The sequence below is a fragment of the Peromyscus californicus genome, unplaced genomic scaffold, assembly GCF_007827085.1.
Source record: "Peromyscus californicus insignis strain IS unplaced genomic scaffold, ASM782708v3 Scaffold_10__1_contigs__length_136768540, whole genome shotgun sequence".
In the NCBI taxonomy this organism is placed as follows: domain Eukaryota; kingdom Metazoa; phylum Chordata; class Mammalia; order Rodentia; family Cricetidae; genus Peromyscus; species Peromyscus californicus.
Window position 1 is genome coordinate 52230066 of NW_026294391.1, and position 25403 is coordinate 52255468.

At 37.9% G+C, this 25403-nt stretch overlaps 1 protein-coding gene across 14 annotated transcripts in view; it reads left to right on the forward strand.

Annotated features, from left to right (window-relative positions):
- Positions 1-25403, forward strand: part of Zc3h12b (zinc finger CCCH-type containing 12B) — a 216968-nt gene that overhangs the window by 146942 nt on the left and 44623 nt on the right. For 11 of the 14 annotated variants that reach the window (XM_052733026.1, XM_052733066.1, XM_052733076.1 and 8 more), the window contains one exon: positions 20615-20712. The exons of 2 other annotated variants lie outside the window; for them this stretch is intronic. The gene's annotated coding sequence lies outside the window, so the exon portion shown is untranslated. Of the gene's footprint in view, positions 1-20614; positions 20713-25089; positions 25165-25403 lie in introns of all 14 variants that reach the window. One more of the 14 variants, XM_052733051.1, reaches the window with a different exon arrangement.

The following is a 25403-nucleotide window of genomic DNA, read 5'->3' on the forward strand; positions in this document are numbered from 1 at the left end:
GGAAAGAGAGCTTAGGGGAGTGGGAGATCCCAGCTGGATCAAGAACAGAGAGGGAGAACAAGGAGAGACCATGCTAAATGAAGACCACATGGGGATAGGAAGAAGCAAAGTGCTAGAGAGATCCCCAGAAATCCACAAAGATACCTCCACAATAGACTACTGGCAATGGTTGAGAGAAAGCCCAAACTGACCTACTCTGGTGATTGGATGGCCAAACAACCTAACTGTCACGCTAGAAATTTCATCCAATGACTGAGGGAAGCAGATGCAGAGATCCACGGTCAGGCCCCAGGTGGAGCTCCAGGAGTCCAATCGGCGAGAAAGAGGGGGGATTGTATGAGCGATAATTGTTGAGACCAAGATTGGAAAAAGCACAGGGACAAATAGCCAAACTAGTGGAAACACATGAACTATGAACCGATAGCTGAGGAGCCCCCAACTGGATCAGGCCCTCTGGATAAGTGAGACAGCTGATTAGCTTGAACTGTTTGGGAGGTACCCAGGCACTGGGACTGGGACCTGTCCTTGGTGCATGAGCTGGCTGTTTGGAGCCTGGGGCCTATGCAGGGACATTTGCTCAGCCTGGGAAGAGGTGACTGGACCTGCCTTGACTAAATCTACCAGGCTGAGCTGAATCCCCAGGGGAGTCCTTGCCCTGGAGGAGATGGGAATGGGGGATGGGTTGGGGGGAGGGCGAGGGGGGGGGGCGGGAGGAGGGAGGACAGGGGAATCCATGGCTGATATGTAAAATTAAATTAAATTATAAAAAAAGTATTATACAACAAGCCTACAGTCAACATCATGCCAAATGGGAAAAAATCCTAAAGTATTTCCACTAAATCAGGAATAAGAAAATGTCTACTCTCTCCACTCATATTCAGTATAGTGCTTGAAGACTTAGCTAGAGTAATAAGATATGTGAGCAAGATAACACTGATACAAGCAGGATACAAAAATAAAAATTTCCTTATTTGCAGAGTATATTATTCTATACAATAAACACCTGAAAAAACTCACCAGAAAATCTCTACAGCTGCCAGAAGCTTTCAGAAAAGTCACAGGCTACAAAATTAGCATAAAAATTAGAAGCTTTCCTATGACCAATGACAAACATACTAAGAAAGAAACCAGGGAAACAATCCCATTCATAATAACCTCAAAAAATACCTTGAAATAAACCTAGCCAAGAAAGTTAAAGACATATACATATATGATGAAAATTTGAAATGCTGAAAAAAGGAATTAAAGAAGACACCAGAAAATTGAAAGCCCTCCTATGCTCATATATTGGTAGGTTTTATATGGTGAAAATAGCCATTCTACCAAAAACAGTCTACAGATTCAATGCAATGTCAATCAAAATTGCAACCCAATTCTTCATATAAATTGAAAAAAATCTTAAATTTCATATGAAAACACAAAAGATCCAAGATAACTAAAAACTACTGAACAATAAAAATATTGCTGGAGCTATTATTGTATCTGATTTCAAGTTATACTGCAGAGATATAGTCATAAAGACAGTAGAGTATATAATATATACTATAAGACAGTATAGTATATAATAAGTATATAGCATATATATGAGTATAGTAATAAACAGACATTGATCAATAAAATAGAATTGAAGACTCAGATATAAGCCCATGTTCCTACAGCTACCTTATATTTTGCAAATAGGCCAAAATACACATAGGAGAAAAAAACAACATTTATAAAAAAAATTGTGCTAGTCAAACTGTATAGCTACATACAAAAGAATGGAACTAGATTGTATCCATCTTCCTACACGAAACTCAACTTCTAGTGGATCAAAGACCTCCACCCAAGATCCAATACCATAAATCTGTTGGAAGAAAAAGTCCTGGATAGGTTTCAGCTCATAAATGTAGGAGAGAACTTTCTGAAATGGATTCCAGTAGCACAAGCTTTAAGACTAACAATTGACAAATGAGACCTCATGAAACTCAAACGCTTCAGTACAGTAAAGGACCTACAGAATGGACAAAAATCTTTACCAGCTAACATTAGATGGAAGGTTAGTTTCTAAAATTTACAAAGAACTCAAAATAAACTGAACAGCAAGAAAACAAAAGACCAAATTAAATATGGACTACAGAACTGAACAGAGTTCTCACAAGAAGAAATGCAAGTGACTGGGAAATATTTTTAAATCTTCAACATGATTAGCCATGGAGGAAATACAAATTAAAACTATTCCACAATTTCTTATTACCCCAATCAGAATAGCTAAGATTTTTTTTTAAAAAGATTACAAAAATGTTGTGGATATGGGGACAGAGGATGATGTTGGGAGTGCAAACTGGTACAACCACTATAGCAATCAGTGCAGAGGTTCCTCCAAAAGCTAGATAAAGATCTTCCATACGACCCAGCTATACTACTCTTGGGAACATATCCAAAAGACTATATCTTCCTACAAAGATACTTGTTTATTCATGCTCATTGATGTTGTATTTACAATAACCACGTAATGGAGTCAGTCTGGGTGTCCATCAACTGATAGACAATGAATATGTGGTACATGTAAACAATTAAAATTTATTCAGTTGTAAAGGAAAATTAAATTTGTAGTTCAATGTATAGAGCTAGAAATAGTCATTCTTAACCCTCATCAAGGAATCTTCTCTTTTTTTCTGGCAGTGGACGTAGAGGTTCAGCACTGATTAAAGGGAGACTATGGAGTGGTTAGCCTTAAATGGGATATCTATGGCACACCCCCTCCTTCCAAAGTTCAGGGATAATCACAGAAGAAGAGGCAAAAAGATTGTAAGAGCCAGAAGCAGTGGGTTACTACAGCAACACAATGTATTCTGGATCACAAAGGCATAGTTTCACATATTAACAGACAGTGACCATGACTGCATGCACAAGAACTGCACAAGATCAAGCCAGACAAAATTTCAGCAAGGACAGGGGAAGTTCCACATCTAGATGAGGTGCTACTGGCAATTAATGACTGCTGGGAAAGGAAAAGTCACTTTTCTTCAGGGAAATCGCCCCTAAGATTCTTCCCATGCTTCAGCAAATAGCTCTACACTCATGCCCACACTGGCAGAACTAAGTAGACTCAGTATTTTTTAAAAGAAAGTACACATGAAATTGGGAAGGAATAATTGTAGAGTAATGTGGGAAGAATGGGAGGGGAAGGACAGGGCATGGGCCTTATAAAAAAAAAACCCATAATATGCATATAGGAAATGTTCTGACAATAAAAGAATATCAGCAAAGATCCCAGTAAGTAAATACCAAGGTATATTGACAATCTCATGAAAACAAAGAAACCTCAGAGCTAAATACCATAGATCAATTAGATTTAAGAGATATGTTCATAATGTTCACCAATAGGTAGAAAACACACATTCTCCTCAGTGAAATTCAGAACCATCAGTAAAACTGATCATATTATAAACCTCAAAGCAATGCTTAATAAGTATAAAAAAGAAATATTTCCTTGAATCTTATCAGAACAAAGCAGAAATAAAGCAAAAATAAGCAACAAAAGAAACTTCAGAAAATATATAAATACCTGATGATTCAACAGTGTCTTTTTAAATGAACAGTGGGCTCCTTTTGCATGAATACTGGGTCACTGAAAACATCAGGGAGGGTATTTGTAAAGTCTTACAATCAGATGAAAACGAGACAAGCTATCAGTCTATTTGGGATCTAGACAAGTTAGTCTGAAGAAGGAAGTTTATAGTTGTAATTTCTCAGATTATTAAAATTAATAAACAACCTAATGACTCATGTACATGCTCTAGATGATGAAAGCAAGAAGACAAATCCTAACACAGTAGATGCAAAGACTAATAAAGATTAGAGAAAGCATTAATGAAATCGAGACTAAAAGAACAACATATATAATCAACCAAACAAAAGTTGGTGATTTGAAAACATTAACAAGCTTGACAAACTAACAATAAGAAATAGGAAAAATACCTAAATTAATAAAAGTTTTAGAGGAAAATGAAAATATTACCAGACAATGATATATAGAAGATGATTATAATTAGTTTCAAATGTTATATTTTAAAATGCTAGAAACTATAAAGTGGTTATATTTATAAAAATATGACTTACCAAATTAAGTACAAAAAGATACAAAAACTAAATCAGTTTCATAACAAAGAGATTGAAGTAGTAACTAAAAGTCTCTCCAGAAAGAAAAGGCCAGGATCACAAGAATCCACTACCAAAGTCTAACCAAATGTTAAGGAAAACCTACCACCAGTACATTTTCAACATTTTCTCTAATATAAAAAGGAAAAGAATACCAATGAACTCATACTATGAAGCCAGTATTACCCTAATATAAAACGCAGATAACAGCAACAACAACAACAAAAGAAATCTATAGGCTAATTTCCCTGATGAACCTGGAAGCAAAATGTATCACAAAATACTCTAAAACTGAATTCAAGAACACATTAAGAAGATCATATAGCATGGGGAAGCTGGTTTCATTCAAGAGATCCAAAGCCTGTTCAAACTATGCAGAGCAAAAAAAGGCCATAAGCCATATAAATTAATAACAGATGTTACATGATATCAGTGATTGCAGAAAAGACATTTGATATGCCTTCCTGATAAAAGTCCTAATCAAATTAGGAATAGACAAAGAAAACTAAAATAATAAAGGCCGGCAGACTGGAAAGATTGTTCGGTGGTTAAGAGCATGTACTGCCATTGCAAAGGACAGAAGTTCCATTCCCAGAACACACGTTGCTCACAACTGCTTGTAAAAACAGTTTAAGAGAAACATGAAAAACCACTACAATGAATTTAAAAAGGATAGTAATGTAGCTAGAGTTTTCCTGCCTTGCCCACAGTCAGGACAAATCTTTGTCACCCGCCAGTCCCAACCAAGTAAACACAAAGACTTATATTGCTTACAAACTGTATGACCGTGGCAGGCTTCTTGCTAACTGTTCTTATAGCTTAAATTAATCCATTTCCATAAATCTATACCTTGTCACGTGGCTCGTGGCTTACCGGCATCTTCACATGCTGCTTGTCCTGGTGGCGCCTGGCAGTGACTCCTTCTGCCTTCCTGTTCTTTCTTTTCTCCTCTCTGTTAGTCCCGCCTATGCTTCCTGCCTAGCCACTGGCCAATCAGTGTTTTATTTATTGACCAATCAGAGCAACACATTTGCCATACAGAACATCCCACAGCATAGTAATAAATGCCTGAGGTTCAAGAAAACAGATACAATGGAAACATACAAAACATACACTATTTGGATGAAAAGGTGAGCATGTGGGTGAATGAAGGGATAGATCTCAACTTCTCTTGATCTTAGTCTAGTAATTAGCAAATTATCAGAGTCATTAAGGGCTTCAGAAATTGTCTTACCCAAGTCTTTAAATGAAAAATTAAGGAAAGTGGGACTTTGAGAATGGAAGGTCACATAGTAAGGCAGAGTCAAGCAGGGACTAGCTCTTGATGCTATGCCTACAAGACACCATGGTCTCTCTCAGCACATAGCAGGCTGAGAGCTTTTGGATTGCCCCAGCATCCTCTTGAGTTTGGACCAGGGTATCATATATTTCCAAGTATATACTACACAACTGAGCTATCCTCCAAGTCTACTATATTTTTAATTGTAGTCAGATATATAGAACATAAAATGTACCATCTCAAACATTTTCAAGTATAAATACATTTACATTGGTAGGCAATCATTTAAAACAAGCACTGTATCCATTAAATAGCAATCCCCCATCACTCCCTGTGTGTTGTCACTGGCAGCCTTGTCTCTACTTTCTGTAACTAAGAATTTTACCATTCTGTGAATTTTATGTAAATGTAATCTTTCAGTATTTGTCTTTTGTGACTGGCTTATTTCACTGAATATAATATCCTCAAGGCTCATCTATGTCAGAGCTCATTCTACTGTCCAGACTGAATATTTTCCAGGCTGAATAAAATTTATTAAAATAATAGTTATGATGTTAATAATGATAATAATAATAATTCAGACAATTCAGATTTTGAAAATTGAATTCAATTAAGGCATAGAAATACTAAATAAAATTTAAAGTGAGATGAAGATGAACTTGCAAAAATACAAGTATCCCATTAGAAAATTGAGGGGAAAGCCTTACAAGTATGGATGAGTCAGAAAATAAAACATTGGAACCAGAAGATTAAGTAGAGCAATTAGAACAATCAATCAAAAAAATGATAAAATTTAAAAACACAAGAAAGAAATTTAAAGGAACTTTGGGACACCATGGAAAGACTAAATATATGAATTGTGGTCATAGAAGAAGGAGGAGAATCCAAGTCATGGAACAGACAAAAATCTTCAACAGGATTATAGAAAAAAACCTCCCCAGATTAAGGAAGACATAGCCATACATATAGAAGAAGCATACAAACAACCAAATAGGAACCAAAAAGAAATTCCCCACATCATATAGTTAACATACTAACTATACAGAACAAATAAAGGGTGTCAAGCTGGGAGAGAAAAACTACAAGTCACATATAGAGGAAAATTCACAAAAATAATAGCTAGAAGAAGCATACAATCCACCAAATAGGAACCAAACAGAAATATTAATTTTTAAAAAAGAAAGAAAACAAAAATATTGTACTGGCATAAAAACACACTCAGGTCAATGGAACAAAATAGAAGGCATAAACATGACTGCACATATTTACAACCATCTCATATTTGATAAATATCCCAAAGATAGTGTCTTCAATAAATGACACTGGGGAAACTGGATGGCAACATTTGGAAGACAGGAATTATACCCATATCTATCTATCATCCTGCACAAATGTGAAATCCAAATGGATTAAAGACATCAATGTGAAACCTAAAATGCTAAAACTACTAAAAGAAAACATGGGCAATCTATCTTACAATATATGGTTGCAGGAAAAAAAGACTTTCTGAATAGGATTCTATTCACTCAGGAATTGAGGCCAACAATTGACAGATGGGACCTAATACAACTAAAAAGCTTCTGTATAGCAAATGAAACCTCCAAGTGAAGAGGAATCCCACAGAATGGAAGAGAATCTTTTCCAGCTATATACCTTATATACAGAAGATAAAGAACTTCTTGTGTTCAAAAGAACTCAAAAACAAAAAAGACAGAAAGAAAAGAATCAAGAAAACAAATGACCCAATTAAAAACTTGACTACAGATCTGAATAGAGAGTTTTCAAGAAATAATAATGTCTAAGAAATCTCAAAAATGCTCAATATCCTTAGCAATTAGGAAAATACAAATTAATACTACTTTGAAATTTAATGTTACCCAGCAAGAATGATTTAGATCATGAAAACAACCAACAAATTCTGGTGAGAATGTGGGAAAATGGGAACCTTCACTCACTGTTGATGGAATTGCAAACTGATACAGCCACTCGGGAAGTCCATGTAGAGAATTCTCAAAAAGCTAAAAGTAAACTGCCAAATAATCATGTGCTTCATACACACAGTGGGCTTCTATTTAGCTGTAAAGAAAAATGAGATCATGAAATCTGTAGGTAAATGGATAGAACTGGAAAATATTATACTGAGTGAAGTAACCCAGACCCAGGAAGACAAACAGCATATGTTCTCTTACTTTTATGTACTACTGAGTATATAACCTGAAGTAACTGCTGAAGCCAGGAAAGTAAAAAGGGATGGTAGAGGAAGGGAGAACAAGGAGCTCTATAGAAGGATATAGCAGGATATAGGTGGTATGAATAAGTAAAGTTGGAAAAGTGGAAGTGTACCTAAACCAGGGACAGGGAGGTAATGTGACATGGAGGGAGAGAGAGGAAGAAAAAATAAATAATACCAAGAATGTTTAAAAACGGGGAAATATTATGTTTATTTAAATACAAACATATTTAAACAAAGTTATATCACTGTCTTAGGATTACTTTTGCTGTGATGAAACACCATGACCAAAATCAACTTGGGGAAGAAATGGTTTATTTAGCTTACATATTCTGAATCACGGGCCATTGAAGGAAACCAAGACAGGAACTCAAACTGGGTGAGAATCTGAAGAAAGGAGCTGATGCAGAAGCCATGGAGGGGTGCTGCTTACTGTCTTGCTTCCCCTGGCTTGCTAAACCAACTTTCTTATAGAATCTGGAACCATAAGCCCAGGAACAGCACCACCTACCATGGGCTGGGGCCTCCCTCATCAGTCACTAATTAAGAAAATGCCTTAGCCGGGCGGGGGTGGCGCACGCCTTTAATCCCAGCACTCGGGAGGCAGAGCCAGGCGGATCTCTGTGAGTTCGAGGCCAGCCTGGGCTACCAAGTGAGTTCCAGGACAGGCGCAAAGCTACACAGAGAAACCCTGTCTCGAAAAACCAACAAAAAAAAAAAAAAAAAAAAAAAAAAAAAAAAAAAAAAGAAAATGCCTTATAGCCTTGCCCTACAACCCAATCATAAGATTGGGAATTTATCAATTAAGGTTCCCTCCTCTCAGATGAGTCTACTGTGTGTCACGTTGACATAAAACTAGCCAACACAACCACGTAAGATAATAATGCTTTCCCTAAGAGCCACAGATTACCTAACAAAAACTCGAGTCAGGGACTGAGAAACCTTTTGAATTGGTGGTTGGGAAGGTCTAAGAGATGCCCCCAAACAATGTCAGCTACTACCATTGGTTTTGGTTGCCTCCCAGAACTTGAATGTAAGACTGTATTGCTGAATCCACCACACTCTTCTCACATAGACTTGGGGGTAACTAACCTGATAACCTCCTGTCTCAGGATTAGCTTTCATAGCATTGGGAAGTACTATGCAAGCTGCCAAGGGGGAAAAGCAATCATTAGTCCTACCTAGCAGAAAAGCCTACGAATCACAATAATTACTGGCTGGAAAGATATCCCCAATAGTGTAATAGTGGCAGTTCTACCTTAGGGGTAGCCAACAGTTGTCTACCTGGCCTTAAGACCTCCTCAATAGGATGGAAGTCATGCCTGGTACTGTAAACCTCTCCAACTATCTGTGGCTGGGGAGATCAGAAAACCTAAAAGAGAACCTACAACTCTCACTTTCCAAGATCAGTATAATTGGTAACATCATTCTAAATACTTACTCTTATACCCACAAGTAAGTGTAGCTCCCACCCATAATCACAGTAGAGGAATTTACAGTAGAGGAAAACTCAGAGATCCACACCTGGGAAAATTGCAAAGACTATGTGGCCATGGAAAATCTCTATACCTAAGACTCAGAGAACATCATAGAAGAATGAGCAGAAAGATGGTAAGAGCCAGAGAAATGGGACACCTACTTTGAGATGATGTCATCTTTAGATGACAGGGAAGCTGTCCGCATGAAATCTCAACAATATGGTTACCTGAAGATGTGCACAATGACACCAGTCAGCATGCAGATGGGTATGGGGACATTTCACAAGGACCCAACCCTAGATGGCAATCAGTGGCTGAGAGAGGATCAGTTTTCTCCAGAGGTGATCCCACCAATAAATTATCTAATCCCAATCCCATGTGGACTGCCCTAAACATAAGTACATACCAGCAACACAAAATGGACTCTGCAGATTGTATCAATATATACATATGTATGTTTATATAGAGTATATATGTGATAATAAAGTTATTATCTGACTTCAGAATGTACACAGTGGCATGCATGCCTCCCCACATCATGAATGTACACACACACAATAATACTAAATGTTAAAAATTCATAAACTTAAAGAAATTGAGCCAATTTAGCCGAGTTTGATCTGAACACTAATTTATCTTATCGGCATTTGTTACCGATATAAAACACAAACTCATGTAGACAGTATTAATACATAAATAGAAATACTCATAATAAATATATACTTATTTTAAGAGAACTAAAAAGTTTGTATCACTTGTCAGTTTTATCTAATTAAATTTTCTAAGTCTTTAAACAGTGTCTATACTTTCAAGATGTGAAGCAGAAGACTTAAGATTGCAAGGACACAAAGCCTAGTCTGATTATTGATAAGGCTCTATGCAGACTGTGCAGATGTCCACACCTTGAGTTTTCCCTTTTGTTTCTGAGACGAGGTCTCACTATATTCCTCTGACTGTCCTAGAATTCGATATATAGACCAGGTTTGCCTTGAACTCATAGATATGTCTGCCTCTGCCTCCCAAGCACTAGAATTAAAGGCATGTGGCCCCACACCAGCCCAAAATCTTGGTTTTTAAAGGACCAGATTTTTTTTTTATTTTGCAATACAATTCAGTTCTACATATCAGCCACGGATTCCCTTATTCTCCCCCCTCCGGCCCCCCTCACCTTCCCCCCAGCCCACCCCCCATTCCCACCTCCTCCAGGGCAAAGCCTCCCCCGAGGACTGAGATCAACCTGGTAGACTCAGTCCAGGTATGTCCAGTCCCCTCCTCCCAGGCCGAGCTAAGCGATCCTGCATAGGCCCCAGGTTCCAAACAGCCAACTCATGCAATGAGCACAGGACCCGGTCCCACTGCCTGGATGCCTCCCAAACAGATCAGGCCAATCAACTATCTCACCCACTCAGAGGGCCTGATCCAGTTGGTGACCCCTCAGCCATTGGTTCATTGTTCATGTGTTTCCATTAGTTTGGCTATTTGTCCCTGTACTTTATCCAACCTTGGTCTCAACAATTCTCACTCATATAAACCCTCCTCATTCTCGCTAACTGGACTCCCAGAGATCCACCAGGGGCCTAGCCATGGATCTCTGCATCCAGATCCCTCAGTAGTTGGATGAGGTTTCTAGCATGACAATTAGGGTGTTTGGCCATCCCATCACCAGAATAGGTCAGTTCCGGCTGTCTCTCGACCATTGCCAGCAGTCTGTTGTGTGGGTATCTTTGTGGATTTCTGTGGGCCTCTCTAGCACTTTGCTTCTTCCTATTCTCATGTGGTCTTCATTTACCATGGTCTCCTATTCCTTGTTCTCCCTCTCTGTTGTTGATCCAGCTGGGATCTCCTGCTCCCCCAAGCTCTCTTTCCCTCGACCCTCGCCTTTCACTACCCCCACTCATGTCCAGGCTGTTCATGTAGATCTCATTCCATTTTTCTGTCATTGGGCGATCCCCGTAGGACCAGATTTTTTAATTGGACAGAGTAATCTTGAAAAGCTTGGTTTTGGGGAAGAGGAGAGCATATGTAGACAGCCAATAGTTTTAATTTTTAAGATTATGACTTTAATTAAAATTTTATTTTAAAATGTAAGATATTTAAGTTAATTACGATTATTTTTTGCTTTTTGTTTTTTTTCGTGACAAGGTTTCTCTGTGTAGCTTTGAATCCTGCCCTGGAACTCACTCTGTAGACCAGGCTGGCCTCAAACGCACAGAGATCCTCCTACCTCTGCCTCCCGAGTGCTGGGATTAAAGGTGTGCAACACCACTACCTGGCTAATTATGATTATTATTAATACTTAACAACATATCCACTGTTATTACATACATAGTAAGCTTATCAAGACTGAATGTCTTTGATTGTATGTCCTGTATTGTTTGTTGTGAAAAGTAAATTCAATGAAAGGGAACTATAACAAACATATATATCCATCATTTTGTATATATCATAACCTTAAATAAAAATCTTATTTTTTATCAGTTTTGCATCAAGAATATTTCTATAAGAGAATTCTATAGCACTTAATCTAACAAAAGGGTGTTTTAGATTTATATTTACTTTATGTGTTTAAGTGTTTTGTTTACATATATGTCTGTGCCCTATGTGTGTACCTGGTGCCCTTAGAGGTCAGAAGAGGACAATGGATCCCCAGAAACTGGAGTTACAGGTAGCTGTTTGCTACCATGTGAGTGGTGGGAAGTAAACCCAGGTCCTCTTTGAGAATAATAAATGCTCTTAAATATTGAGCCATCTCTGTAGCCCATAACAAAAGGATTTTTAATATACATTACATAGAGATATTTTTGGTACCTGTGATGGCTATTAAAAATGAAAAAATGTTTATTAACTTTTTTCCCTTTACAACCTGTTTTAGAGAGAAATCCTGATCAAAATCTATCCTTTTATCACTAAATTTCATTACCTAGTCAATCTTTTATGACTCCAATCAGTGAGTGTTCTTTTGTATCAACAACACTCTCTTGATAATATATTTAATAGGCCGAAAAGGGCCATTTGAATAAGTTGTGAAAGTCTAGAGCACCTTTTAAAGGATCCCCAAACACTTGCAACCCTACATATACACACATTTTATAATTGCTTCACTGAAGACATTTTTATTGTGCAAGGAAAAGGAAAAGCATAAAACCACAGATTTTGTTACTAAGTTATTTTGGAAAGTTTTAGGGGCAGGATGAACACTGCCCCATATTGTCTTAACATAGAATGGCATATAAACCATTTCATGAACATAATTATGAACACAGATGACACCATTACTTTAATGTTAACAAAGTAAAAATTCTTTTGTCTCTCTATTTAGAGAGAACTAGATTAATGCTTGAGGAATCAGTAAGGCCACCTTTGACTCTTTTATCTGCCAGTCTATTTCACTGGATACCCTCAGACCTGTCAAGAGGGGTTGGTCCCTTCTTTAAATAACCTTTCTGATCTTCTTGTAGTTAATGGAGATTTCAACACAGTTTTAAAGCCTTGAGATGATGCTATTGTCATCCTATGTCTGTGGATCTTAAGCAGTGGGATCATGACCTAGGAGGTTCAATGCAATGGGTAAATGTAGTGCAAACTTAAACTGCATTCTAGGCAGCAATTGGTCAATGAACACCTACATTGGTCATATAACATCCCATTATGGCAAGGAAGAAGGTCTAGGCACTACAACATCTTGGAGGGAGATTCAGTGGGATACTGACACATATTGATGGGAGTATAGTGTTCAGTAGAAAAGTTATTAACACTGTTGGCATACAGATAAACAGATAGATAACAGCATGAAGAGGCTCTGAAGTGACGAAATCTGGGCCCACATAGCGAAAGTGTGGGCGTCTTATACTTTTCAGAGGATGGGAATAGTTTCACAGCAAGAGCCACAGCCAGGATTCCTGACTCAAGGCAGGGAAGAGGGTGAGGAGCAGGATATATGGCCACCAATACTTTCTTTGATGTAACCTTATTTCCCAAGGTGAGAGATCCTGGCACCTGGAAGTCTCTTATCTACGTTCACAGGTAATATCTCAGTAGGATGCCTATTGGCATCAATCTGTACGTGGGGAAGGGCTGCTACAGGTTTGTGCCCTAAGCAGCAGCTGGATTCTAGCATTACATTCTTACAGGTTACAAGACACCATAAACTATGGGAAGGAAGGAGGGGAAGAGGATATTCAAGTTCCCCCAGGGTATACTCATGCCTTTCCCAGGAGCTTTCCCACCATTTCCAAGTCCTCCAGGGAAACTGAAAGGGGGGAGAAATGAGTATACTTTACCTCCTTAATTTTAACATCAACAGTTAAAGGTGTGCTTCTGAGTCTAGACAAGTATCCACTGAGATTTCCAGCTTCATGTGTTCTGAAACAAATGAATGGACTAGGGACACAGGACAGTTCTAAAAAATAAACCGTCTATTAAACAAGAGAGAGGCATTCTAAAGAATGGAAGTAGGCTAGAGAGCCAGCCAGGACAGGTTTGAAATTCAAAATCCCTACACATATCCCTTAAGCATCAGGACCCTTTATGGGTTGGTTACATAGCATTGTCTTTCCTGGGAGATGTTTGGGGATTTTTCTCATCCATGGTGTGTTTTATCTGCATGTAGCTCTATTGGGGAGATATGTCCAGTCTTTCTGATGACTGACTTCTTTCATATTTATCTTGATACCTTTTGTGCATGCCTTGTTCTCCTGTCACAGCTAAGAAAGAAATGAATCAAAGATTATCCACTTTGATTGTGTTGAGAGTTTTCCCAAGACACTAACCCCTGATTCATCTGTCCCATATCACTCTTGAGACCTGGAATACTTAAGAAGCAATAATATCATTACAAAAAAATAATGCATGGGAGCAGCATGCTATTTGAACAGGCTAATTATTGAGAGTAAGTCTGCAAAGGCAGGGGAAATTAATGTTTTGTATAGATTAGCACAAAGACTTCAGGGAAATTAATAAATAGGAAAAGTTTTTCAAACAAAGGCACAAGATAAATATTCAGAAGGAGATATTAATGACATGAAAATATATGGGGTTGGGCATGGTGATATGTGTCAATTGTCCCCGGCACTTAAGAGGCTAATTCAGAAAAATTGTTAATTTAAAGCCCGTCTGAGCTACAGAGCAAGACAATGTCTCAAAAATGTATATTCAAAGTAACCATAATAAAAGTGATTTAAAAGATCAAAAGAATAAAAGACGTGAGTGGAGAATTTGAATGAGGAAAGTGAAAACATAAGTACCAAACATACCCCTGGCACCAGTGCTGCTTTCCCTAAGGGCCATGAAGGTGGCAGGATTATACCATTATTCTGTGCCAGCTAGAACCTATGCCTGTTGACCCTTCCTCAGCCCATGTACACTCAGCTAAGCCATGCCTGAGAAGTGGCACTCCGGAGCAGTGCACTGTTAAATCTACTAGAAACTGCAGAAAATATGCCTATGAAGCCTGTTAAAAGCCAGCCTAGGTCTACTTCAGTAAATCTGCATGCCCAAAGCTATTACTGATGTCATTATGGCATGCCCTGAATGAAAAGAAAGGGATTTAAAAGAAGTTGGTGGAAAATTTGACATGACCATTGTAATCCTGCCACCATTGTGAAACAAGTGTTAAATGCGGTACCTAGAATGACAGTGGAGTTCTTATAGAATTACTAGGTAGTTGGTCATTCAATTAGATTCCTGTAGCAAGCAGTAAGCAATTTATCCCACTCTTATTTCTGACTTTTCATAGGGCAATAAGAAATAGTATTTAAAGTGAATGACTGGAAAACTGTGCTATACTATACACTTTGACTTCTTTGAACTCAAATGTCATCTCTCAATATTCAAGTTGACATTATTTTTCTACTAAGTATGAATGGAGTGATGAAAGTGACCCTTCCACAACTATTTTTGCATAGCTTAGACATGTTAGTCAGGAAACTTAGGGAGATGACTGATGAATGTGAGTTGGAATAAAAATCAGTTTTTACCTGCAAAATGGCTAGCATTTTATGTATTCAGTTTTATATATCTTTTCTCACAACAGACATGAAAAATAAAATCACTTATAAATACACACTGTTGAAATTAGTGTTATTAGAGGGAGGCGTGATTCTAAATTCAGTGAAGCACAATTTAAAAACAACCAAGTAGTATACATTTCCCATAGACTGTTATTCTATAAGATATTTTCAGTGATTTTATATCATATTTTCTAAGCCAAATGAAACGCAAAGATTAAGAAACCTCAAGGGTAATGGTAAAGAACATAATTAATTCACCTGTAACATAACTGATCAATTCACTACTGACATGCTTAATTATGCTCGACTATGAAGATCAATTTAAAGGATTCTGGCAAAATGCTCAAGACTGCAGGTTTTCTAACCTTTGAAAAAAAGTTTTAGTTGTTGTTCATGGTCCTAACAAACCAGTGGAAGCTCAATGGCCCATTCACAATATCCTGTCATTCACTATTAAGTGAAAGAGAAGTTTTCACTGCAGGAGGTGATGCTCATGAAAAGTTAACCCTGGGAATGGAAAAGTCACTCAGCACATTAAAGCACACACTGTTCTTTCAGAGTTCAGTTCCCAGCACCCATGTCTAGCAGCTCACAATTGCTTGTGACCCCAATGTGAGAAAATCAAACACTCTTTCCTAACCTCTGTAGGCATCTGTCCTCATGGGCACATAACACACACACACACACACACACACACACACACACACACACACACACACACGCAGGCATGTGATTAAAAATAAAAAGTAAATGTTTTTTAAAGAGCCTTACCAACAAGTAATGTTTACTAGCATTGAAAGATATAGAATTCAAATGCATTCATGATTTGCAGATGCTAGGGAGGTTATCCCATCAACACTATTAGAAAATACTTCCCTTAATCACGTTTCCAGAATAACACAAGAAAGAAACTTGCATATACAAGAAGAAAACACTACAGGTATACATGTATCAAAAGTATGATTGCTAGTACTTGCAGGAATTAGTTTTTTTCACCTCAGTTGAACTGTTTTCAGCACTCTGAAAATTGCTGACATACTAAATAATCAATAATATGGATAACATTGGGTGTCTGCTGTCATTGTCACAAATAATGTAGCTGAAGTAAAACAGTTAAGTACACAAAAATCTTGGAAATTTTGTCAGAGTAGAAAAAAGAATTTAAAAGATTTTTATTTTTTTATTAAGAAATTTTTTAATCATTCCACACACCAACCACAGATCCCTCCAATTTCTCCTCTTGCTCTCCCCCGCAAGCCTTTCCCCTCAGCCCACCCCCCAGCCCCTCCTCCAAAAAGGTAAGGCCTCCCATGAGGAGTCAGCAGAGCCTGGTACATTCAGTTGAGGCAAGTCCAAGGCACTCCACCTCCATCAAGGCTGTGCAAGGTGTCCCACCATGGGTAATGGGCTCCAAAAAGCCTGCTCATGCACCAGGGATGGATCCTGATCCTACTACCAGGGGCCCCTCAAACAGACCAAGCTACACAACTGTCTTACCCATGCAGAGGGCCCAGTCCAGTCCCATGCAGGCTCCACAGCTGTCGGTCCAAAGTTCATGAGTTCCCACTAGCTTGGTTCAGTTGTCTCTGTAAGTTTCCCCATCATGGTCTAGATACCCCTTGCTTATAGAATCTCTCTTCCCTCTCTTCGACTGGACTTCTGGAGATCAGCCTGGTGCTTGGCCATGGCTCTCTGCATCTGTTTCCATCAGTTACTGGATGAAGGCTCTATGATGGCAGTTAGGGCATTCACCCATCTGATCACCAGGGTAGGCCAGCTCAGGCACCCCCTTCACCACTGCTAATACTCTAAGCTGGGGTCATCCCAGTGAGATCCTGGGAACCTCCCTCATGCCAGTTTCTCCCTATCCCCATGATGTCTCCCTCTATCAAGCTATCTCCCTCATTGCTCTCCCACTCCACCCCTGTTCCAGCTTGACCATCCCATTATTCCCTGTTCCCATCATCCCCCATCCCCTACCCTCCATTACCCCCCTTACCCCCAGTTTACTCAGGAGATCTCATCTATATCCCCTTCCCAGGGTGTTATATGTGTTCCTCTTAGGGTCCTCCTTGTTAGCTAGCTTCTCTGGAGCTGTGGGTGGTAGTCTGGTTGTACTTTGCTTTACATCTAGCATCCACTTATGAGTGAGTACGTACCATGTTTGTCCTTCTGAGTCTGGGTTACCTCACTCAAGGTGATATTTTCTAGTTCCATTCATTTGCCTGCAAATTTCATGATATCATTGTTTTTTACTGCTGAGTAGTACTCCATTGTGTATATGTGCCACATTTTCTTTATCCATTCTTCAGTTGAGGTGCACCTAGGTTGTTTCCAGGTTCTGGCTATTACAAATAATGATGCTATGAACATAGTTGAGCAAGTGTCCTTGTGGTATGATTGAGCATTCCTTAGGTATATGTCCAAGAGCGGTATCATTGGGTCTTGAAGTAGATTGATTCCCAATTTTCTGAGAAGTCACCATACTGATTTCCAGAGTGGCTGTACAAGTTTGTACTCCCACCAGCAGTGGAGGAATGTTCCTCTTGCTCCACATCCTTTCCAACATAAGCTGTCATCACTGTTTTTGATCTTAGCTATTCTGACAGGGGTAAGATGGTATCTCAGAGTCATTTTGACTTGCATTTCTCTGATGACTAAGAATGTTGATCAATTCCTTAAATGTCTTTCAGCCATTTGAGATTCTTCTGTTGAGAATTCTCTGTTTAAATTTGTAGCCCATTTTTTAACTGGATAGTTTGGTGTTTTGATGTCTAGTTTCTTGAGTTCTTTGTATATTTTGGAGATCAGCCCTCTGTCAGTTGTGGGGTTGGTGAAGATCTTTTCCCATTCTGTAAGCTGTTGTTTTGTCTTATTTACTGTGTCCTTTGCCTTACAGAAGCTTCTCAGTTTCAGAAGGTCCCATTTATTGATTTTTTTATCTCAGTGTCTATGCTACTGGTGTTATATTTAAGAAGTGGCCTTAGAGATCAGGGAAATAGTGAGAGCCACTAACCAACCTTACTTCACCAGCTCTACAGCTTCCAAAATGCCACGACTTCCTGTCTACCCAGGCTCTTATTGCCTTGCTATTCTGCCTTCTCATTGGCTTTTAGCCCAGCTACCTCAAAAATGAGATGAATTAAAGGAAATTTACTTTTTAAATTAAAATAATATTACATCATTTTCCTTTCCTTTCCTCCTTCCAACCCCTCCAATGTAAGCTGCCCTGTTTCTTTCAAAATTCATGGCTTCTTTTTCTTTATTATTGCTAACACAGTCATGTTTCAGCTAAATGATTAAGATTCAAGAGCAAAGAAAGAATTTTGAAAGCAGTAAAAGTGACTTTTCACATAAAAAGGAACTCATAAAACTATCACTTTCTTAGAACAAATCTTAAAAACATAAGGGAGTAGGATGATATACTTAAAATATAGAAATTAAAAAAAACTACTGAACAAGAATATTATGCCTACCAGAACTATACTTCAAAAATGACAGATAAAGACTGTCCCTTGCAATCAAAAGTTGAGGACATTATCACCTTGCCTTTCAAGAAACACCAAGGGCAATATTTTGAATTAAAAGGACACAAAACAGCAATATGAATACATACAAATATAGAAAAGTAAATAGACTAATAAGGAATACTACTATAGTGTTTTGTCAGTCAATTTGAATTTGAATATAAAGGTATAAAGATGAAAGTTACTTAAAGTAACTTTATGAAAACTGTATATGGATATACAATGTAAAAAATATGAATCATGACACAATTGTTTACATGTGAATAAATAAAATTAGAATTATCATACAGAACTAAAGCGCTTGTTTTATATGAGCCTTATGGTAACCACAAAAATATCTATAAAAATACAAACAAAAAATCAGTCGAAAATGAATATGGACAACCATAGGAAAATGAGAACTAATAGACTGTGAGAAAGATGGAAAATTATTTATCAATAATTATTTTAGATGCAAGTGGATTAAGACCCCAAATCAAAAAATGTTCAATTACTTCATGAATTAAGAACAAAATTCAACACCTAGCTCCTTAAAAGATAATTTCTTTAAATATAAGGATAAAATAAGCATGAAAAAGTAGAAATATGTTTCTTTCAAATTATTACCCAAAGTAATCAAAGATGGCTATATCAGGTAAAATAGACTTTGAGTCATACAAGGAAGCATGTGACAACAAAGTACCATTATATAATGTAACATGTCAGTTTACCACAGAGATGTAACTACTATAAATCTGTATGTACCTACCATTTGAGCACCAAAACACGTCAAGTGAATATTAACAAAATTATAAAGTACCATAGAAACACAATAATAGTTGTATATTTTGTTCCCCATTTTCAATTAGATAAATTATCCATATAGAAGAATCATAGCACAACATTGGACTCAGGCAGTGTTATAGATCAAATGCATCAATCATAACGAACATTGTACATAAGGGAGTCTATTTTCTCATTAAATATACATGGACAATTTTCCAAAATTCATCATATGTAAGACACAAAACAAGGCTTAAAAACTTTAAGAATACTAAAAGCATATCAGATTTCTTTTTCTGGCTCCATTAAAAAACTGTAAATCCACAAAGGAATCCACAACGATGACTCCACTATAGACTACTGGCAATGGTTGAGAGGGTGCCTGAGCTGACCTACTCTGGTGATTGGATGGCTGAACACCCTAACTGTCATGATAGAACCCTCATCCAGTGTCTGATGGAAGCGGATCCAGAGATCCACGGCCAGGCCCCAGGTGGAGCTCCAGGAGTCCAATCGATGAGAAAGAGGAGGGATTGTATGAGCAAAAGATATGGAAACCATAATTGGAAAAAGTACAGAGACAACTAGCCAAACTAGTGGAAACACATGAACTGTGGACCAATAGCTGAGGAGCCCCCATGGTACTGGACTATGCCCTCTGGATAAGTGAGACAGTTGTTTAGCTTGAACTGTTTAGGTGGGCCCCAGGCAATGAGACTGGGATCTGTCCTTAGTGCATGAGCTGGCTTTTTGGAACCTAGTGCCTATGCTGAGACACTTTGCTCAGCCTTGGTGCAGGGAGGAGGGGCTTGGACCTGCCTCAACTGATACCAGGCTCTGCTGACTCCCCAGGGGAGACCTTACCTTGGAGGAGGTGGGGATGGGGGTTGGGTTGGGGGGAAAGGCTGGGGCGTGGGAGGAGGGAGGACAGGGGAATCTGTGGTTGATATGTAAAACGAATAGAAAATCTCTTAATAAATTTTTTTTAAAAAAAACTGTAAATGAGTGTGGTGGTTTGAATAAAAATGGCCCACATAGGCCTATAGGGGGTGGCACTATTAGGAGGTGTGACCTTGTTGAAGTAGGTGTGGCTTTATCAGAGGAAGTGTATCACTGAGGGTGGGCTTTGAGGTTTTAGAAGCTCAAGCCAAGCCTAGTGACTCACTGTCTCATCCTGCTGCCTGCAGATCCAGATGTAGAACTCTCAGCTACCTCTCCAGCAACATGTCTGCCTGCATGCCACCATACTTCCCATCATGATGATAATGGACTAAACCTCTGAACTGTAAGTGAGTCCCAATTAAATGTGTTCTTTTATAAGAGTTGCCATTGTCCTGGTGTCTCCACAGCAATAAAAACCCTAACTAAGGCAATGAATAACAGAAGAAAGTTGGAATGTTCACAGTGTGGCTTTTGAGAAACTAATGAAGCAAGAAATCTAAACATAAATTAGAACCTTGAGACAAAATGAAAACGTATGCTAAATATAGGAGAGGAAGTAAGTTGAAGGCCTATTTTGCTTAAAATGAACTCTAGTTACATCCGTATTTCCTGCAAATGACATAAGGAATGTTGTTCTTCATGACTGAATAAAGTTTGTGTAAAACAACATTACCTTTATTTGTTCATCTATTTTTAGACACCTAGACAAATTACATAACATGGCTATTGTGACTAGTGTTACAATAAACATAGATGTGCAAGTATCTATGTGATATTTTGAATTATAGCCCAATAGGTTTATACACATGAGCGATACTGGGAGATCATGTGGTAGTATTACTTCTAGATTTTCCAAGAACCTCACTAATGATTTACATAGTAGCCATACTAATTTGCATATCCATTAGCAGCATATATAAAAATTCTCTCTTGCCTGCATCCTCAATAGCACTTATTTGTCTTAATCATAGCCATTTTGACTGAGGTAAAATGGAATCTTCTTTTTTATTTTAATTTTCATTTCACTGATAGCTAAGGATGATGAACATTTTTATGTTTATTGGCTACTTATCCATATTTTAAGAATTGCCTGTCTGCTTCATTAGCCCATCTATTGATTAAGTTGTTTGGTGATGAGGTTATTTCATTTTTGAGCTCTTTTCATATTATAATTACTTCTTGGGTATTTTCACACATTATGTAGGCTATCTCTTCACTTGATTAATCAATCAATTCCTTTGTTGTGCAGAAGATTTTTAATTTCATGAAATCACATTTGTCACTTTTGGATTTATTTATTGAGCTATTAGATTTCTTTATGAAAGTCATTTCCTAGGCTTATACCTTGAAGTATTTTCTCTGAGTTCACTTCTAGCAGTTTCAGACCTTACTTTAAGGTCCTTGATCATTCTGAACTGAATTTTTATACAGGATTAAAGGTATGGAAATACCTTTAAACTTCTACATGTTTGGTTTTCCGAAGAGCCTTCAAAGTATGTTTTGGAAATCTTCAAAATTCAGGTGGGCTGTGCCTGTGTGGGCTTATTTTCTGGCTTCTATCACGTGATTAAAAGAAATTAAATATCCAAGATAAAATTATGACTTTATATTTCCATGATTTTCTTATGAATAGAGTTTCTACTCCATTTTCATTAAAAAAAAACAACCTTTTTCACATGATAGAGTCTATCAGCCCTAATTATAAATGTGGAGGAAACAGCATTAGACAAAGAAACAGCTATTTTCAACAATATAGAAATCGTCTTCCAGATGAGGCATATTGCAATGGTAGAGTACTCTTCTAGCATCCTTGAGACCCTGGGTTTGATTCCCAGAGCATAATAAATGAAGAAGTAGTGAAATAAAGGAAGGAAAGGGGAGGGGAGAAAGGAAGGAAGAAAGGCAGCTATTGATTATGACTCTTTTTCCTTTTTCCTTTTACATGTTTCATATATTACAAAAGTAGAAATCATATTTTTTAGAGTAGGTGTATCTTTTGTAACTATAGTAACGAAGCTTTCCATTTTTAAATATCTTATTTATTTAGCTAAAAGCAGCAATGCAAAGTTCATTCTGATTCTAGAATCATGTACAATTTTAGACAACTGCTCAAAGAATTGAAGCCTCTTTGATAATGTAATTTAGAAGCATTTAGATATTTTTCAAAGAACATTTACCATATAAGTCATTTTTGTTATGTGCAACCTTAAGATTTACAAAAATTTCCTCATGGCATATGTTAATTTTAACAACATCTTTAAATTTTTAGTATTCATTAAGTATACCCAAATCATAGGCAATTGTGATATAGTGTCAAAAATCCTTCATATGAAGTCAGAAAATGTAAGTTGAAATTGTAGTTCTGCTTATTACAGACTGTAAATCTAGGCAATTTACTTTCTCTGAAAATATTCTTTCATCAGTAATAAAAGTATAGTCCTTACCTGATATAGTTTTTCTGAGAATAAACTGAAGTATCAAATTTGAAAGTATTTTGTAGATAGTAAGTTTCCATAGTAAAAATATGAAGAAAATGTAATAAAATTAATATTAAGTGGATAATTATCATGTGATAGTCACTGTACTAGTTGTTTGCTTATTTTATATTTATTGTTCTTAGCAAGATCAAGACCTATGTGTTGCTAAGAAATAGCCTCGCACTGGAAACCCAGATAACTACTCAGTGCTAGTGAAATTATGGTTATTGGAGGATAATCTACAACCACTAATTTACTAAACCAGCATAATCCCTAATGACAATCTGTAAATATTTGTCCTTACACCCAGAGATAAGTTTAGTCTTTCCTCTCATCAAGGACACTTTTCTTTGCAACAGATGGGGACCGCTACAGTAAACCACAACCCATCAAAATGCAGAGTTGTGGAGCCCAGTACCAATGGGTTCATCTTCAAACACTCCTGCACCTAAGGCTCAGGAAACACTGTGAAAGAGGGGGAAGAAAGAATGTAAGAGCTAGAAGATCAGGGAATTTGTTGTAAGACTGTGCCTCCTAGTCACATCAGAAGCTATACTCGTAAAATCCCACCAACAGTACCACTCAAGCATGAGCTGAACAAGGATGATACCAAGAACATGCCAGACTTGACAGGGAAAAGCCCATGAGGCCTCACAAAGAACTACAGGCAACTGAGTAAAACTGGGAGCAGGAGAGGTGGTCCTCCTCCCCAGGGACGAGCATACCGATTGGTTGTCCAGTGCTAAATGGTCAGACCTGAAAACATACATACAAGAAATGTTATCTAGACTCATCAGGTTATATTTAGGACTATATATGTACATACAAATACTTGTGTGTCTTCAGTAATAATGAAAAAAGAGGTCATGAATTTGAAGGAGAGTAGGGAGGACTATATGGGAGAGTTTGGAGGGAGGATAGGAAGGAGAGAAATGGAATTAAATTACAATCTCAAAAATAAAATTAAAAAATGCAATATGCATATAGTCTATCTCTAAAAGGTTCCCTTGTATTTAACAGTCTTAACACTGTTTAAAAACAAAACATCAGCAACAAAAAACCAGTATCCTCTGGCATCAAGGGAATCAGTTACCTGTGAGCTTCTGTGAAATCAAAAACATATATTAAATAAACAATGGCACAGACAAAACATGTCCCATCCCAAAGTGAGGAACATGAAAATAACAAGAAAAGATAAGACCAAAGCAAGACTGAAATGCAGCAAGGAAAAAAAATATCATAGCTCCATATGTGACATCTGTAGCTCATGCTGGCATCATATGGGTTACAACAGCCTTAAGAAGTCCAAGCCCTCCAGGTTTGCCATCTATAGGAGTCACACCCTCTCTTTGGGTTGGCTCCATTCCATGCCTACAGCTTTCCTTTGAGGATAGCTCACAGTCCTGACATCTTTAACATACTTGGAATCACTATTGCAACTTACTCTTCACCTTCCTATCTCTACATAGTGGCCTTTTTGGGCCTCCTTACAGGGAATCCAACCCTTCCAACACATTTCCTGGCTTTAGTGATTTCTCTGGAAACTTGGTTTAAGCCTACATGACCTCCTCATTCTTAATTCTTTCCTATCTGTAAAACCAGTGTCATATGGACATTGGGCTACCATATACTGCTGCCCACTTGAGATGCAGCCTGGCTTCTTGGACCATGGTTGTAGTGGCCTCTAGTGTGCCTTTGAAGATGACCACACAGAAGCATTTTTTAGGTATTAAAAAAAAGTGAGAGAAAACCATGGGATTCTTATGGTGGCATTGTCAGATTAAGCTCTCTCTTTTCAAATGAATTTGCATTTTCACAAGTTACAGCCTATAATGAATGGGGAGGTGGTATTGTCTGTAAGATGCTATTCCCAGTGTTCCCGAGCAGAACTATCGATTTCTTTTTAATGGTGCTAATCTTTTTAACAAATATATCTGCATTGTCTGTATTCTCATCTTCAACTGTAAATTCACTCACATTCCTTTCTTTACCAACCTGCACATTTTTCATATTCTGCTCTTTCTCTTTCTCTCTTTCTCTCATTGTAGACCTAAATAAGAACACTGGGCAGGAACCATGCCACAACCTGAATGCCAGCTTATCTTGACATTTCTTTTTGTTCGTTTTTGTGTGTGTGTAATTTTTTATTAATTTTTTTCATTTATTTTACATACCGACCTGAGTTTCCCCCTCCCTCCTGTCCTCCTGTTCCCTCCCCCCACCCCCTTCTATCCCCACTGCAGCATCCACTCCTCCTCTGTCTCCATTCAGAAAGGGGCAGGCCTCCCATTGGAGTCTACAAAGCATGGCACATCAAGGTAAGGCAGGACCAAACTCCTCCCCGTGCATCAAGGCTGGCCAAGGAAACCCAGCATGGGGAACAGGTTCCGAAAGGCCAGCTTAAGCGCCAGGGACAGGTCCTGATCCCACTGCTAGGAAACCCACAAACAGACCAAGCTACACAACTGTATCTTGACATTTCTTATACTAAACAAATTAGTCCATTACTCCTATATTCAGCCTTACTCGAGTTCTCAAGACACAGAAAGAATGAAAA